General features: G+C 41.5%; 1 pseudogene; it reads left to right on the top strand.

Annotated features, from left to right (window-relative positions):
* The first annotated feature begins 7241 nt into the window (after positions 1-7241).
* Positions 7242-9165, top strand: LOC147004820 (igE-binding protein pseudogene; annotated as a pseudogene).
* The last annotated feature ends 6189 nt before the right edge of the window (positions 9166-15354 follow it).

Raw genomic sequence — 15354 nt, 5'->3', positions numbered from 1 at the left:
TCTAATCCATCTTATATGGAGGACCTATAGACTGCCTGAGATATAAATCCAGCATGGCATTGCTTTAAGATGTCTAGGCAATCCAGAACAATTTATTAAATGTCTAAAACCAGCCTTCTTAAATGGACAGCATTTTTTCTATATGTTGTATATGCATAAGCAATTGCAAATTTGAGAATTAATAGCATCTGAAGGACAATCTTAAGCAATTGTGATCTCTGAGATATAATATTGACTATTAATATACAAATTAATGTTTGATTGTTCAGCATTTTAAAACACCATCTACAGCACACAACTTAATTATCTGTGCTGAAACAGGGGGAAGAATAAGCATGTGATCCAATTTGCATCTACTTACTTCCCATAGAGGGGTTTTATGTAAACACAATAATTGGGATGTATGCATGCATGAATTTATAAAAGATACAGAAGCATGCATAAAAACAATTTTTAACTTATCTTTGGGATATTGATTGTCAATCTCATTTAAAATGATGGTATGCAATGGATCAATTATTAATATTTTGTAATAACCAAATTAATTGCTGTTTTGAACACAAAACAGACACTTAGTCAGGTTTTTAAGACACAATTTTTGTTATAGATTTTCTAAAATACACGAATATATCTTACAATTCTTTATTAGTACCACAGTTGTTTAAATAGGATGTAGAAATTGTGTTTTGAAGTGAACGCCACCTCGGCCTTGCCCACACTTGGCCTTCCTCTCAGGCAGAAGAGGCTGAAGGCAGCCCAATCTGTTGTAGGCCAGAAAGCCCACCCCGAGTCTTAGCAGGAAAAATGCGGCTACCCTGGTCGGGACAGGTAGAGGCTCATGGGGCAATGGCGAGTGTGGCCCTCTCCTGAGTTTGTTACAAAGCTGTCTGCTTTCGGGTGGCCTCCTGCACCACTCCTGCTCAGGGAAAGCTGTGTGCCCCAAGGCCCCACCCCACAGCAGCCAGCAGCTAGCTGGCTCCATGTGGGCCAATGATCGGCTGGGAGGATGAGAAAATGACTTTATAATAATATTTTCTCTTGCCAAAGAATTGTTGTGGGCACAGCTAATATTTAATTACCATTGACTATAATTAATAACGATTATAAAAGCTTTCTTTATTTTCTGTAAAGCCTTCTGTAGTAAACTAAAACCCTAAGTAATAAAAAGATATTGCCTCTGAATCTTTTCAGGAGCAACAGCTACTCCCCAGAACTTAAAAGCTCCTTGTGTGAGAGCAAGGATTTAAAGTAAACTTCCCTTGAGAGGCAATTGCTGATAAATTATTTCTACTTAGAAAACAATATACACTGGAAGATTTAAACTATTGGCTTCTTGTATAGAAGCAGAAATGATAAAAATTTCTCACATAATGTAGATCAATATTTAGTCATACCTAGAGGCAAAATATTCCAGTTATTATAAACTTACTAGAAGCAAAACCTTTACAATCAGTAAGATGCAAAGGAGAGAGAAAAAAGAAACAAACTTTTGCATTTATAATAACTATATAAAAGGTAGGCAAGCCAGATTGTAATGCCTTTATAAATTTTACAATCTGATTGACCCTTTATAAACTATGAATTTGAAGTTTATTAAAAGAGCATCTGGTTAGATCTGCAAAGGTGCTCTTTTAGCTAAAAGGAATTTCCCCTGGAGGCAAATCTCCAGAGCTTCCCTAGGCACCATTTGCAAGACAAAAGAAAGGCACTCAAACCGAGCAAAAGCTGCTCAGAGCTTAGTTCCTCTTGCCATGAGGACAGATATTAGATTTACTAAGTTTCATTTGCAACATTAGATTATAAATATAACTTTGGGAAAGCAAAACTCAATTTCAAAATAATTTATCACTTTAAGAATCAACATTAAAACTTCATTACTACATTGAGAAATTTGGCTGCCAATTTATATCTATGAATGCATGACAGTGTAAGCTTAACACTTCATTAAAGAGACATTGTTTTAATTTTATCTTAATCTTATGTTCTAGCACAACAATCACATTAATTATTATCTCAGTTAAAAGTATCTAAGCAGGCCCAGTTTTTTGGCCTGCTAGCCACCTGTGTGTGTGAAAAGACTCCTGAGTTGCCAATTTAAGGCTAACCTTCTGTTACCAATATAACAATTATTTATCCTTAACCAATAACTTATGAGCTGATTGTGAAGACATGCAGAGCACATTACCAGTAAACAAACAAACAAAACAAACAAAAACCCAAATGAAGCAGCTACATCAACACTTTTCTAAATTTTCACATAGCTCTAAAAACATACACAAAATACACAAAGCAGAAACCAACAGCTCCAGACACGTGCAACCCCTACTCGTCCTCCATGAGTAGGCAAAAAAATTAGAAGGGTAAGCTTCCATTTCATAAACAAAACTTGGTCCCTCTTGACAGATTTCTGGAGACCATCAGGTATTCCTGGCTCTCCCTACTTCCCAGGGCGTCCCCTGGTGAGGTGACGGCCTTCCTAGCACATCTGCTGACCACAGCCTGAAGGGACAGCTGCAAATACCAAGCTCACATTTCAGAAAATCCCATTGTCTACAAACACCAGAGAAACCAAACTCAGGCAGATCTAAACTTAGACTGCGCCAAGTTTCAGAGGCACGAGAGAAAACACAGACAACAATCCAATACAATGAGCACATGTTCATTTCTGGAAACGTAAGACCTACACTTATATCAAAGACATCTGCTGGAACACACACAACAGGGGTATTCCCTGATTTTCTCTCTGTCCCTGGGAGAGTTTCAAGATCCACTTTTCTCCCGCCTGATGCAGGTTCCAACTGTGGCCATCCGCCTGATTATTAAATACCTTTTATTAAACCCTAATATTTCTCTAGCCTAAAAAAGCAGCTTCTGGAAGCTGTGGCCAACTGCCTGCTTGTTGAGTTCCTAGTTCCCGATAGCTCACTGCTAAACCTAAGGGAATCCAGCACTTGGGTTTAGTGCTGATCCAGCTTAGCCCATACCAACCTTCTCTGGTATGAATTTTAATTCTTTTCTTCTTCCATGGAGCTACAAACCAGCAGTGCTTCTTCCACATGTCCTGTGCCTTTCTCAGGTCCTGCATTGGTTTGCCAAATTGTTGAGGCCTGCCACCAGCTCACATGTACGGGTTTGAGCCTTGAAGGCATCTTGAAATCTGGGAGAAAAGAGGGAATATAGGCAACGAGAGAAAGGATGGAACCAAGACAATAGTCTGATAAGGTTCAATTTTAATATTGGGGAACACGCACTTATAAAGAAGGAGGTGGCATTTCTGCCGAATCATCCTTGGAGTTCATCTGCAGGTGACCACATATAGCATCTGGAACAACTAGGCAGCACAAAGCAGCAGTGGCAGTGGTAGAAAAATAGGGTGGAAGGCTCCACCCCAGTTGATCTCCTAGTGACAACAAGTCAAGCATGCTCAGCCTGTTTTTAGGCTGTGGAGGGGGGTTACACCTTTTCCAGGTGGATTGAAGCATTCATCTGGACTAAACCTTCTCAGATAGTAGCTTAAAAGATCCTCCATGGAGTAGTCTGCACAGGTGAGAGTGTGGACTACAGAAGCTAACAGCTTCTGGGACAGGCGGGAGCCACAGATCTTCTGAGGAAGCCCCCTTTTCAGGCTCCAAACATCCGGACACCTTCCCTGCATGAGGATATGGGTCTATCCTGCCCCTGCCCAGGAGGGCTTTGCAGGAGCACCAAGGGGAGCTATCTTGGTTCCCGGATCCCTCAGAGACTAGTCTGTGTAGGTGAGAGTGTGCACTACAGAAGCTAACAGCTTCTGTGACAGGCCGAAGCAACACAGCTTCTGGGACAGGTCCTGTTTTGGGCCTTCATCTTCGGCCAGGAGGGAGGTCCAAATGCCAGATATCTGTGCACCTTCCCTGTAAGAGGAGAGCTTGCCTGCAGAGAGTGCTCTGACCACTGAAACTCAGAGGAGAGAGCTAGTCTCCCAGGTCTGCTGATAGAGGCTAACAGAATCACCAGAGGAACAATCTCTAACCAGAGACACCTATAACAACTAACTCCAGAGATTACCAGATGGCAAAAGGTTAATGTAAGAATCTTTCTAACAGAAAGCAAGACCACTCACCATCATCAGAATCCAGCACTCCCACTTTGCCCAGTCCAGGGCACCCCAACACACCAGAAAACCTAGACCCGGATTTAAAAGCATATGTCATGATGATGGTAGAGGACACCAAGAAGGACTTTAATAACTCACTTAAAGAAATACAGGAGAACACTGCTAAACAGGTAGAAGACTTTAAAGAGGAAGCACAAAAATCCCTTAAAGAATTTCAGGAAAACAAGACCAAACAGGTGATGGAATATAAGAAAACCATCCAAGACCTAAAAAGGGAAGAGGACACAATAAAGAAAAAACATAGTGAGGAAAAGCTAGAAATAGAAACCCTACGAAAGAAATCTGGAAACATAGAAGCGAGCATCAGCAACAGAATACAAGAGATGGAAGAGAGAATCTCAGAACATCAGCACAACAATTAAAGAAAATGGAAAATGCAAAAAGATCCTAACTCAAAACGTCCAGGAAATCAAGGACACAATAAGAAGTCTGAACCGACGGATAATAGGAGTAGATGAGAATGAAGATTTTCAACTTAAAGGGCCAGCAAATATCTTCAACAAAATTATAGAAGAAAACTTCCCAAAACTACAGAAAGTCATACCCATGAACATACAAGAAGCGTAGAGAACTCCAAAAAGACTGGACCAGAAAAGAAATTCCTCCTTACACATAATAATCAGAACAACAAATGCACTAAATAAAGACAGAATATTAAAAGCAGTAAGGGAAAAAGATCAAGTAACATATAAAGGCAAACCTATCAGAATTACGCCAGACTTTTCACCAGAGACTATGAAAGCCAGAAAAGCCTGGAGAGATGTTATACAGACACTAAGAAAACACAAATGCCAACTCAGGATACTATACCCAGCCATTCAATTATGTTACATGGAGAAACGAAAGTATTCCAAGGCAGAACCAAGTTCACACATTACATTTCCAAGAATCCTGCCCTTCAAAGGAAAATAACAGAAAAAAAAAACAATACAAGGACAGAAACCACATATTAGAAAATACAAGAAGGTAATTCCTCAACAAACCTAAAAGAAGACAGCCAAAAGAACAGAATGTCAACTTTAACAACAAAAAATAATAGGAAGCAACAATTTCTTTTCCTTAATATCTCTTAATATCAATGGAATCAACTCCCCGATAAAAAGACATAGACTAACAGACTGGCTACACAAACAAAACACAACATTTTGCTGCTTACAGGAAACCCATCTCAGGGAAAAGGACAGACACTACCTCAGAATGAAAGGCTGGAAAACAATTTTCCAAGCAAATGGTCTGAAGAAACAAGCTGGAGTAGCCAATCTAATATCTAATAAAATCAACTTCCAACCCAAAGTTATCAAAAATACAAGGAGGGGCACTTCATACATATCAAAGGTAAAATCTTCCAAGAGGAACTCTCAATTCTGAATATCTATGCTCCACATACAAGGGCAGCCACATTCATTAAAGTGACTTTAGTAAAGCTCAAAGCACACATTGCACCTCACACAATAATAGTGGGAGACTTAAACACACCACTTTCACCAATGGACAGATCATGGAAACAGAAATTAAACAGGGACACAGTGAAACTAACAGAAGTTATGAAACAAGTCGATGTAACAGATATGTACAGAACATTTTATCCTTAAAAAAAAAGGATAAAATTTCTTCTCAGAATCTTATGGTATGTTCTCCAAAATTGAACACATAATTGGTCACACAACAAGCCTCAACATATACAAATATAATGAAATTGTACCATGCATCCTATCAGATCTCCATGGACAAAGGCTGATCTTCAATAACAAAATAAATAACAGAAAGCCAACATTCACATAGAAACTGAGCAACACTCTTCTCAATGATATCTTGGTCAAGGAAGCAATAAAGAACGAAATTAAGGACTTTTTGGGGTTTAATGAAAATGAATCCACAACATACCCAAACTTATGGGACACAATAAAAGCATTTTTAAAAGGAAAACTCATAGCTCTGAGTGCCTCCAAAAAGAAACTAGAGAGAGCACACATTAGAAGCTTGACATCACACCTAAAGCTCTAGAACAAAAGGAAACAAATTCACCCAAGAGGAGTAGAGAGCAGGAAATAATCAAACTCAGGGGGGAAATCAACTAAGTGGAAACAAGAAGAACTATTCAAAGAATCAACCAAAGGAGGAGCGGGTTCTTTGAGAAAATCAACAAGATAGATGAACCCTTAGCCAGACTCACTAGAGGGCACAGGGACAGCATTCTAATTAAGAAAATCAGAAACGAAAAGAGAGACATAACAACAGATCCTGAAGGAAATCCAAAACACGATCAGATCCTTCTACAAAATGCTATATTCAACAAAACTAGAGAACCTGGATGAAATGGACAAGTTTCTAGACAGATACCAGGTACCAAAGTTAAATCAAGATCAGGTTAATGGTCTAAATAGTCATATATCCCCTAAGGAAATAGAAGCAGCCATTAATAGTCCCCCAACCAAAAACAGCCTAGGACCAGATGGGTTTAGTGCAGAGTTCTATCAGACCTTCAAAGAAGATCTAATCCCAGTTCTTCACAAACTATTCCACAAAATAGAAACAGAAGGTACTCTACCCAATTCATTCTATGAAGCCACAATTACTCTGATACCTAAACCACAAAAAGACCCAACAAAGAGTAAATTCGTTCCAAGTCACGGCCAATCCAGGGGGGTAGTTGTGGGGTGATGAGTGAGCAGCTAATCAGGAGCTGACACGTCACACAGAGGGGTATTTAAGCAGCTCCATTTCCCGGGTTCGGGGTCTTCCTGATAAGTAAGCAATAAAGCTTTGCCATAGAAGGATCCAGTTGTGCGAGTGTGTTTTGCTGGCGAAATGTTACAAGGTCAAGTGATGCTGAAACCCGGGACTATATCATCACCAGGCGCCGAAAGGAGACCCCCCCCCCCCCGTTCACACAGGGCGGATTCAGAACTATGGGACAATACAGCTCTGCAAGCTATGGCCTTGAACTTTCTCCAGCGTTAGAACCCTTTCTGTTTCTTTTCACAGGGCTCGTTCTTTTCTTTAGATTGCATGCAGTTTCCACAGGAGGAATTGCTAGCTAGTGTTCAGAAGAGGTCAGGTAAGGTTAGAAAAAAGGCAAGAAGATAGCATGGGAGCCTCCCACTCTGTGGTGACCTCCTTACAGTCGGTCCTGAGGCAGTGTGGCTTGAAAATCTCCACCAAGACACTAGAAGGCTTTGTAAAAGAGATAGATCACATAGCACCGTGGTTTGCGTGCTCAGGGTCCTTAACTATCCCCTCTTGGGAGAAACTCAGGGGAGATTTAGTTGGGGAGCAGGAGAACGGCAAAGTTAAAGCAGGAACCATGCCGTTGTGGAAGCTCATTAGATCGTGCTTAAAGGACAAGGAATGTCAACAAGTAGTTAAGGCAGGGCAGAAAATTCTGGACTAAGTTCAAGAAAGCCTATCAGAGGCAGAGCGGGGGAGAGAGAGTAGGAGCAAAGAGGAAACATGGTGCACCAAATAAGCATACAGGTCTTTCCACGGGTCTCAAACCCGAGGAAAAGATTATGTCGGGGAAGAACACCTGGGGTGAGATAAGAAGAAAGGAGGAGAAAAAACAAAAGAAAAAAGCTCAATCAGTGGAGGTCCCTAGAAGAGGGAGCCTATACCCGCCACTAGATGAGTTTAAGGAGCTAGCTCTTAGCAGCTCAGAATCAGATGAAGAACTTAGCCCCTCTGAGGAAACAAACTCAGAGGAGGAAAAAGCTTGTTATGAGAGAGAAAAGTACCAGTCAGATAAAATGCAAGCTAATCAGTCAAGAAAAAAACCAAAAGCGGCTGGCGAAGGCCAGCTTGCTGCTCAGCCTCCGGGCTCTCGGCTTCAAGGTCATAGTGCACCTCCACCCTGTGCGGATCCCCTGCCCTGTGTAGTGTGTCAGCCCTGCACAGAGAGGCAGTGCACAGACTCGTTCATTCAAAGGGAGGAACAAAGGAAGATGCAACAGGCATTTCCGGTCTTTGAAGGAGCCAAGGGTGGGTGTGTTCATGCTCAGGTAGAGTATATACAGATTAAGGAGCTTGCCGAGTCTGTCCATAACTATGGAGTCAGTGCCAATTTCACTGTAGCACAAGTCGAAAGACTTGCGGCCTTGGCAATGACTACCTGGGACTGGACAATGGTGATAAAAGCTGTGGCTCCAAATATGGGAATGTATCTTGAATGGAAAGCATTGTGGCAAGATTTCTGCCAGAGGCAGGCAAGGGCTAATGCTACCATGGAAGGGGATCAAAGAAAGTGGACTTTTGAATTACTTACAGGTCAGGGACTACACGCTGCTAACCAGACAAATTATCATTGGGGAGCATATGCTCAGATCTCAGCTGCCGCTGTTGAGGTGTGGAAAGCACTACCTAGGAATGGGGAGGCGAGTGGACATTTGACAAAGATTATCCAAGGTGCACAGGAGTCATTCTCAGATTTTTTAGCCAGAATGACAGCAGCAGCAGGGAGAATATTTGTAGACCCAGAAGCAGCTATGCCTTTAATTGAACAATTGGTTTATGAACAAGCTACGCAGGAATGCAGATCAGCAATCACACCTAGAAAGAGTAAAGGGTTACAGGACTGGTTAAAGGTTTGCCGTGAGCTTGGAGGGCCACTTACTAATGCTGGATTGGCAACAGCCATTCTGCAGGGGAGAAAGTGCTCGGATTCAGCTGAGCTCAAACTTTGCTTTAATTGTGGCAAACCAGGACATTTAAAAAAGGACTGCAGCGTCCCTATAAAAAGGACAGCACCAGGATTGTGTATGAAATGTGGTAAAGGATATCACTGGGCTAAGGACTGTCATTCAATTAGAGATGTACGAGGCAGGCTCTTGCAGCCAGGACCCCCTCAAGTGGTAGAAAATGAGAATGAAAGCATTTCAAAAAACGAGTTTCGGGCCCTCAAGTCCCAGGGCCCCCAAACATATGGGACTCAGGTGAGCAACAGGTGGACACCACGGTCCACAGGGCAACAGAAGGCTCGGCTGGATTGGACTTCCATGCCTCCACCCAATTCATGCTGATGCCTCAGCTGGGGAGTGCAGCCAATTCCTACTGATTACAAGGGACCTTTGCAATCTGAAAGTGTCGGTCTAATTTTGGGCAGGGCTTCCCTCACATTACAAGGTCTCATTGTTTACCCTGGAGTTGTAGATCAGGATTATAAGGGGGAACTTCAGGTTCTCTTTTCTTGTCCACAAGGTGTCTTTTCTATATCACAAGGGGATAGAATAGCACAATTAATAATTCTGCCAAGCTTACATGGCTGTTTTTCCTCCTCTGGTGTCCCTCGAGCTGCCAGAGGAATTGGTTCTACTGGAAATGATTCTGCTTACTTAATAATGCCTTTAGATTCCAGGCCATCCTTAGAGTTAGTTATAGAAGGGAAACAATTTAAGGGGATTTTAGATACAGGAACAGACAAAATTATTATTTCTTCTCACTGGTGGCCAAAAGCCTGGCCCATAACTCAGTCATCATACTCTTTACAAGGCTTAGGCTATCAGTCCTGTCCCACTATTAGCTCCTGTTCTTTGAGCTGGCAAGCGCCTGAAGGTCAAGCGGGACAATTCACTCCTTATGTCTTACCACTCCCAGTTAATCTCTGGGGGAGAGATATTTTACAGGCAATGGGAATGACCTTGACTAATGAATACTCACCACAAGCTGTTCAAATGATGAGAAAAATGGGCTATACAGAAGGAAAAGGATTAGGGAAAGGAGAGCAGGGTAGGCTTGAGCCTGTCCCTCAGGAGGGTAATACTGGGAGACAAGGTTTGGGTTTTTTCTAGAGATGGCTGTTGAGGGTTCCATGCCCATACCATGGCTTACAGAGGAAGTTGTATGGGTTCTTCAATGGCCTCTTTCCTCTGAAAAATTAGAAGCAGCCACAAAATTGATTTCTGAACAACTATGCTTAGGTCATTTAGAGCCCTCTACCTCACCCTGGAATACACCTATTTTTGTAATTAAGAAAAAATCTGGCAAATGGCGCTTATTACATGATCTCAGAGCAATTAATGCAAAAATGCGCCAGTTTGGGCCAGTTCAGTGAGGACTACCATTGCTTTCTGCCTTACTAAAAAATTGAGAGATTATAATTATAGATATTAAAGACTGCTTTTTCTCTATACCTCTGTGTCCTCAAGATAGACAAAGATTTGCATTTACCATCCCAGCCATTAACCATTTGGAACCTGAATAACGGTACCAATGGAAGGTCCTACCTCAGGGGATGGCAAATAGTTCTACCATGTGTCAACTGTACATGCAAATGGCACTTAAATCAGTTAGAAATTATTTTCCATCTCTGCTCGTAGCAATTTATATGGATGACATACTCCTTTGTCATGACAATTCACAATTATTGCAAGATGCATACCCTATATTAATACAGACATTAGGTCAATGGGGATTACAAGTAGCCACTGAGAAGATGCAAGTTGCTCAAATGGGAACCTTCCTAGGGTCACGTATTTATCCTGATAAAATTGTTCCTCAAAAATTAGATATTCACAAAGATCAATTACATACCTTAAATGATTTTGAAAAATTACTGGGAGATATTAATTGGCTGAGACCATTTTTGAAAATTGCATCAGCAAAGTTAAAGCCTTTATTTTATATTTTAGAAGGAGATACTCACATCTCCTCCCAAAGAGCACTTACTCCAGCTGCTTGTCAAGCTTTACAAACTATAGAAAAAGCCTTACAAGATGCCCAATTACTACGTATTGATAAATCGAAGTCATTTGAATTGTGCATATTAAAAACTGCACAGTTGCCAACAGCAGTCTTGTGGCAAAATGGACCCTTATTGTGGGTCCACCCTAATGCTTCCCCAGCAAAAATTATTGAATGGTATCCTAATGCAGTCGCTCAACTTGCACTTAGGGGAATAAAAGCTGCCATTACGGACTTTGGAGAGGAACATCATATACTAATCGTGCCTTATACCTCTGCTCAAGTTCAAACTTTGGCAGCAACGACTGACGATTGGGCAGTCTTGGTTGCCTCCTCTTCAGGAAGAATTGATAATCATTTTCCTAAACATCCAATTTTGCAGTTTGCCTTAACTCAAGCCATAGTGTTTCCAGTAATTACAGCTAAACACCCACTTGCAGATGGGGTGGTAGTATATACAGATGGATCCAAATCTGGCATAGGTGCATATGTAATAAATGACCAAGTAATATCCAACCAATATAATGAGACATCACCCCAGGTTGTAGAGTGTTTGGTGGTACTAGAAGTCCTTAACACTTTCTCAGGACCACTCAACAACATTATATCTGATTCCTTATATGTAGTTAATGCAGGAAATACGCTTGAAGCTGCAGGCTTAATTAAACCATCTAGTAAGCTTGCTCACATTTTCCAACAAATTCAGTCAGCCTTGTTACACAGAAGACATTGTGTCTATATTACTCATGTCAGAGCTCATTCTGGCCTTCCTGGCCCTATGTCTCATGGAAATGACTTAGCAGACAAAGCCACTAGAATCGTGGCTGCTGCCCTGTCTTCACAGACAGAGGCTGCAAGGGAATTTCATAAACGCTTTCATGTAATGGCTGAAACTTTACGCCGCCATTTCACTTTAACCAGAAAAGAAGCTCATGACATTGTCACCCAGTGTAAAAACTGTTGTGAATTTTTACCTACTCCTCATGTAGGGGTAAACCCTCGTGGCATCAGGCCATTACAGGTCTGGCAAATAGATGTCATGCATATTTCCTCCTTTGGGAGAAATCAGTATTTATATGTTTCTATTGACACCTGCTCTGGTGTAATGTTCGCCACACCTTTAACAGGTGAAAAAGCCTCTCATGTTATTCAGCACTGCCTAGAAGCATGGAGTGCTTGGGGCAAGCCCACAATCCTAAAAACGGATAATGGGCCAGCATATACTTCTGCAAAATTTCAACAATTTTGTCATCAAATGGATGTCACTCACCTGACTGGCCTTCCTTATAATCCTCAAGGACAAGGCACTGTGGAACGTGCCCACCTCACACTCAAGTCTTATTTTATAAAACAAAGTTGGTGAGGGTGTTGATGAGACTCTGCCCTCAGTGCCAACAGTAGTTGTTTCCATGGCACTTTTCACACTCAATTTTTTGAATCTCGATGAGCAAGTACGTTCTGCAGTTGATCGACATTGCTCAGACCCTGTTGGACCAAAAGAAATGGTAAAATGTAAGGATGTTTTAGCTGGTCTGTGGAAAGGGCCAGATCCTATATTAATAAGATCCAGGAGAGCTGTCTGTGTTTTTCCACAGAGTGAAGACAACCCGTTTTGGTTGTCGGAACGACTCACCCGCAAGATATTCATCAAGGATGGTGTGGAAGATGCTGACCCCCTGAGGACTGTTCCTGATCCTGACAATGCTGAACTTGTCTCAGGTTCCTAGTATAATGGGCAGACAGAGATGGGCCATAGTAAGATCATGGCCAGTACCTATACTGGTATATTCCAATTCTTCTACCTTCCCTTTATTTTTGGCAACTGAATATTTTTAAAGAAAAAGATTATTTCTAATTGGGCAGATTCCATTACCAAAATAAAGTGAGCTCTGGAGTGTTATTTAATGCTTTAATGCAAGTTGCTCAAGGAGCACAATCAGGCTCAAGTGATGTTGGAAATAATGTAACTTCACCTATAAACACCACCACGATCATGATAAAGGGAAATGCGACTATTCCCAAAAGATCATGATGGACTGTTGACAATGCTACTGCTATACGCAGCATGCCTTGATGTCATCCGGACCTTGCATTTCATATAGTTTTTTCACCTTGTCAATCAAAATATTTTTCCTCAGAAAGAAATAGCAAAGGGTTTTGTTTTGTCACCTCCATTGGATTTTGCTGTAATGAATGATAAAGGAGATGCTACAGAAAAAGAAAATATTTGGCCATATTACCAATGGATTCTAAGTAATGAGGCAGGTGCTAGTGCCCAGCTGAAGGGAGGGCTGATGATTTTGAATCAGCGCCTCGATCTGGTTGAAGAACAGATAAGTGTTCTATACCAGTTGGCCCAGTTGGACTGTGAAAGAAAATTAGGTGCTCTGTGCATTACCAATATTCAATAGGAAAATTTACTCGTGCAGCTAGTCTGTCTAGACAGCTTTCTTTGTATCTTCCAGGAAATTGGTCTGAAAGATTCGATGAGACCCTTGAGGCCCTGAGAGCGGCTGTTCTCAGGATCAACTCTACGCGAGTGGACCTGTCATTGACAGAGGGTCTATCCTCCTGGATTTCATCTGCGTTTTCATATTTTAAGGAATGGGTGGGGGTAGTTTTATTTGCTGCTACCATCTGCTGTGAGCTTGTGTTCATGCTCTGGTTAGTTTGTAAGCTCAGAACCCAACAAAACCGTGACAAGGTCGTTATTGCTCAGGCACTTGCTGTCATTGAACAAGAGGCCTCCCCTGAAATTTGGCTGTCCATGCTTAGGACCTAAATGGCATCTGAGTTCTCTGCTATTGCATCCCACGGATTTGTGTATCCATTGCACTGGGATGTAAGAGACTCAACGCTCATTGCTCAGAACTTGCACTTCGCTGAGGTTTACTAATGCGTTTTTTGGCTGGCCTCTTTTATATAGTTCGCCCTAGGTCATTTAGCAGTTACTGTCACATAGTACTGTGGTATCCAGAGACGGGCAACTTTCCTCATGTACAGACAAACCTAAGATACGGGACCTGGTGGTGATAGGGCTACCCTATGACGGGAAAGGCTGTGACATTGGAGGAACGAACTAAGACAGGAGCCACAGCAGATAGACATAAATGCAGAGGCCTAGACCAGCCTCAATTTTTAATAAAATAAAAAGGGGGAGATGTGGGAAGCCATGCACAGTCGCCATTACAAGGTGGCGCTGGCTTCCTCAGTGCCTAACTAGAAAACAAGCAATGTACGCAGGTGCTGGAGTAAATTCATTCCAAGTCACTGCCCATCCCGGGGGAATAGTAGTGGGGTGGTGAGTGAGCAGCTAATCAGGAGCTGACAAGTCACACAGAGGGGTATTTAAGCAGCTCCATTTTCTGGGTTCGGGGTCTTCCTGATAAGTAAGCAATAAAGCATTGCTGTAGAAGGATCCGGTTGTCCGAGTGTGTTTTGCTGGCAAAACATTACAAGGACATACCAGAGAACTTCTAAGCTTGATAAACAGCTTCAATGAAGTAGCTGGATATAAAATTAACCCAAACAAGTCAATGGCCTTTCTGTACACAAAGGATAAACAGGGTGAGGAAGAAATTAGGGAAACAATACCCTTCTCAGTAGTCACAAATAATATAAAATACCTTGGCGTGACTCTAAGAAGTGAAAGATCTGTATGATAAGAACTTCAAGTCTCTGAAGAAAGAAATTAAAGAAGATCTCAGAAGATGGAAAGATCCCCCATGCCCATGGATTGGCAGGATCGATATAGTAAAAATGGCTATCTTGCCAAAAGCAATGTACTGTTTCAATGCAATTCTCATCAAAATTCCAACTCAATTCTTCAACAAATTAGAAAGGGCAATCTGCAAATTCATCTGGAATAACATAAAACCTAGGATAGCAAAAACTCTTCTCAAGGAAAAAGAATCTCTGGTGGAATCTCCATGCCTGACCTAAAGCTGTACTACAGAGCAATTGTGATAAAAAAAAAAAAAAAAAAAAGCATGGTACTAGTATAGCGACAGACAAATAGACCAATGGAATAGAATTGAAGACCCAGAGATGAACCCACACACCTATGGTCTCTTGATCTTTGACAAGGGAGCAGAATCCATCCAGTGGAAAAAACACAGCATTTTCTCCAAATGGTGCTGACACAAATGGTGGTTATCGTGTAGAAGAATGCGAATATGATCCATTCCTATCTCCTTGTACTAAGGTCAAATCTAAGTGGATTAAGGAACTCCACATAAAACCAGAGACACTGAAACTATAAGTAAAAGAGGAGAAAGTAGGGGAAAGCCTCAAAGATATGGGTACAGGGGGAAAATTCCTGAATAGAACAGAAATGGCTTGTGCTATAAGATTGAGAATCGACAAGTGGGACCTCATAAGATTGCAAAGCTTCTGCAAGGCAAAAGACACTGTCAATAAGACAAAAGACCACAAAGAGATTGGGAAAGGATCTTCACCTATCCTAAATCAGATAGGGAACTAATATCCAATATATATAAAGAATTCAAGAAGGTGGACTCCAGAAAATC

Source organism: Mus caroli, unplaced genomic scaffold (assembly GCF_978045245.1).
Source record: "Mus caroli unplaced genomic scaffold, Mus_caroli_1 scaffold_5, whole genome shotgun sequence".
Lineage (NCBI taxonomy): Eukaryota > Metazoa > Chordata > Mammalia > Rodentia > Muridae > Mus > Mus caroli.
The sequence above is the reverse complement of the archived record's forward strand: the minus strand, read 5'-3'. Positions and strand labels throughout refer to the sequence as shown.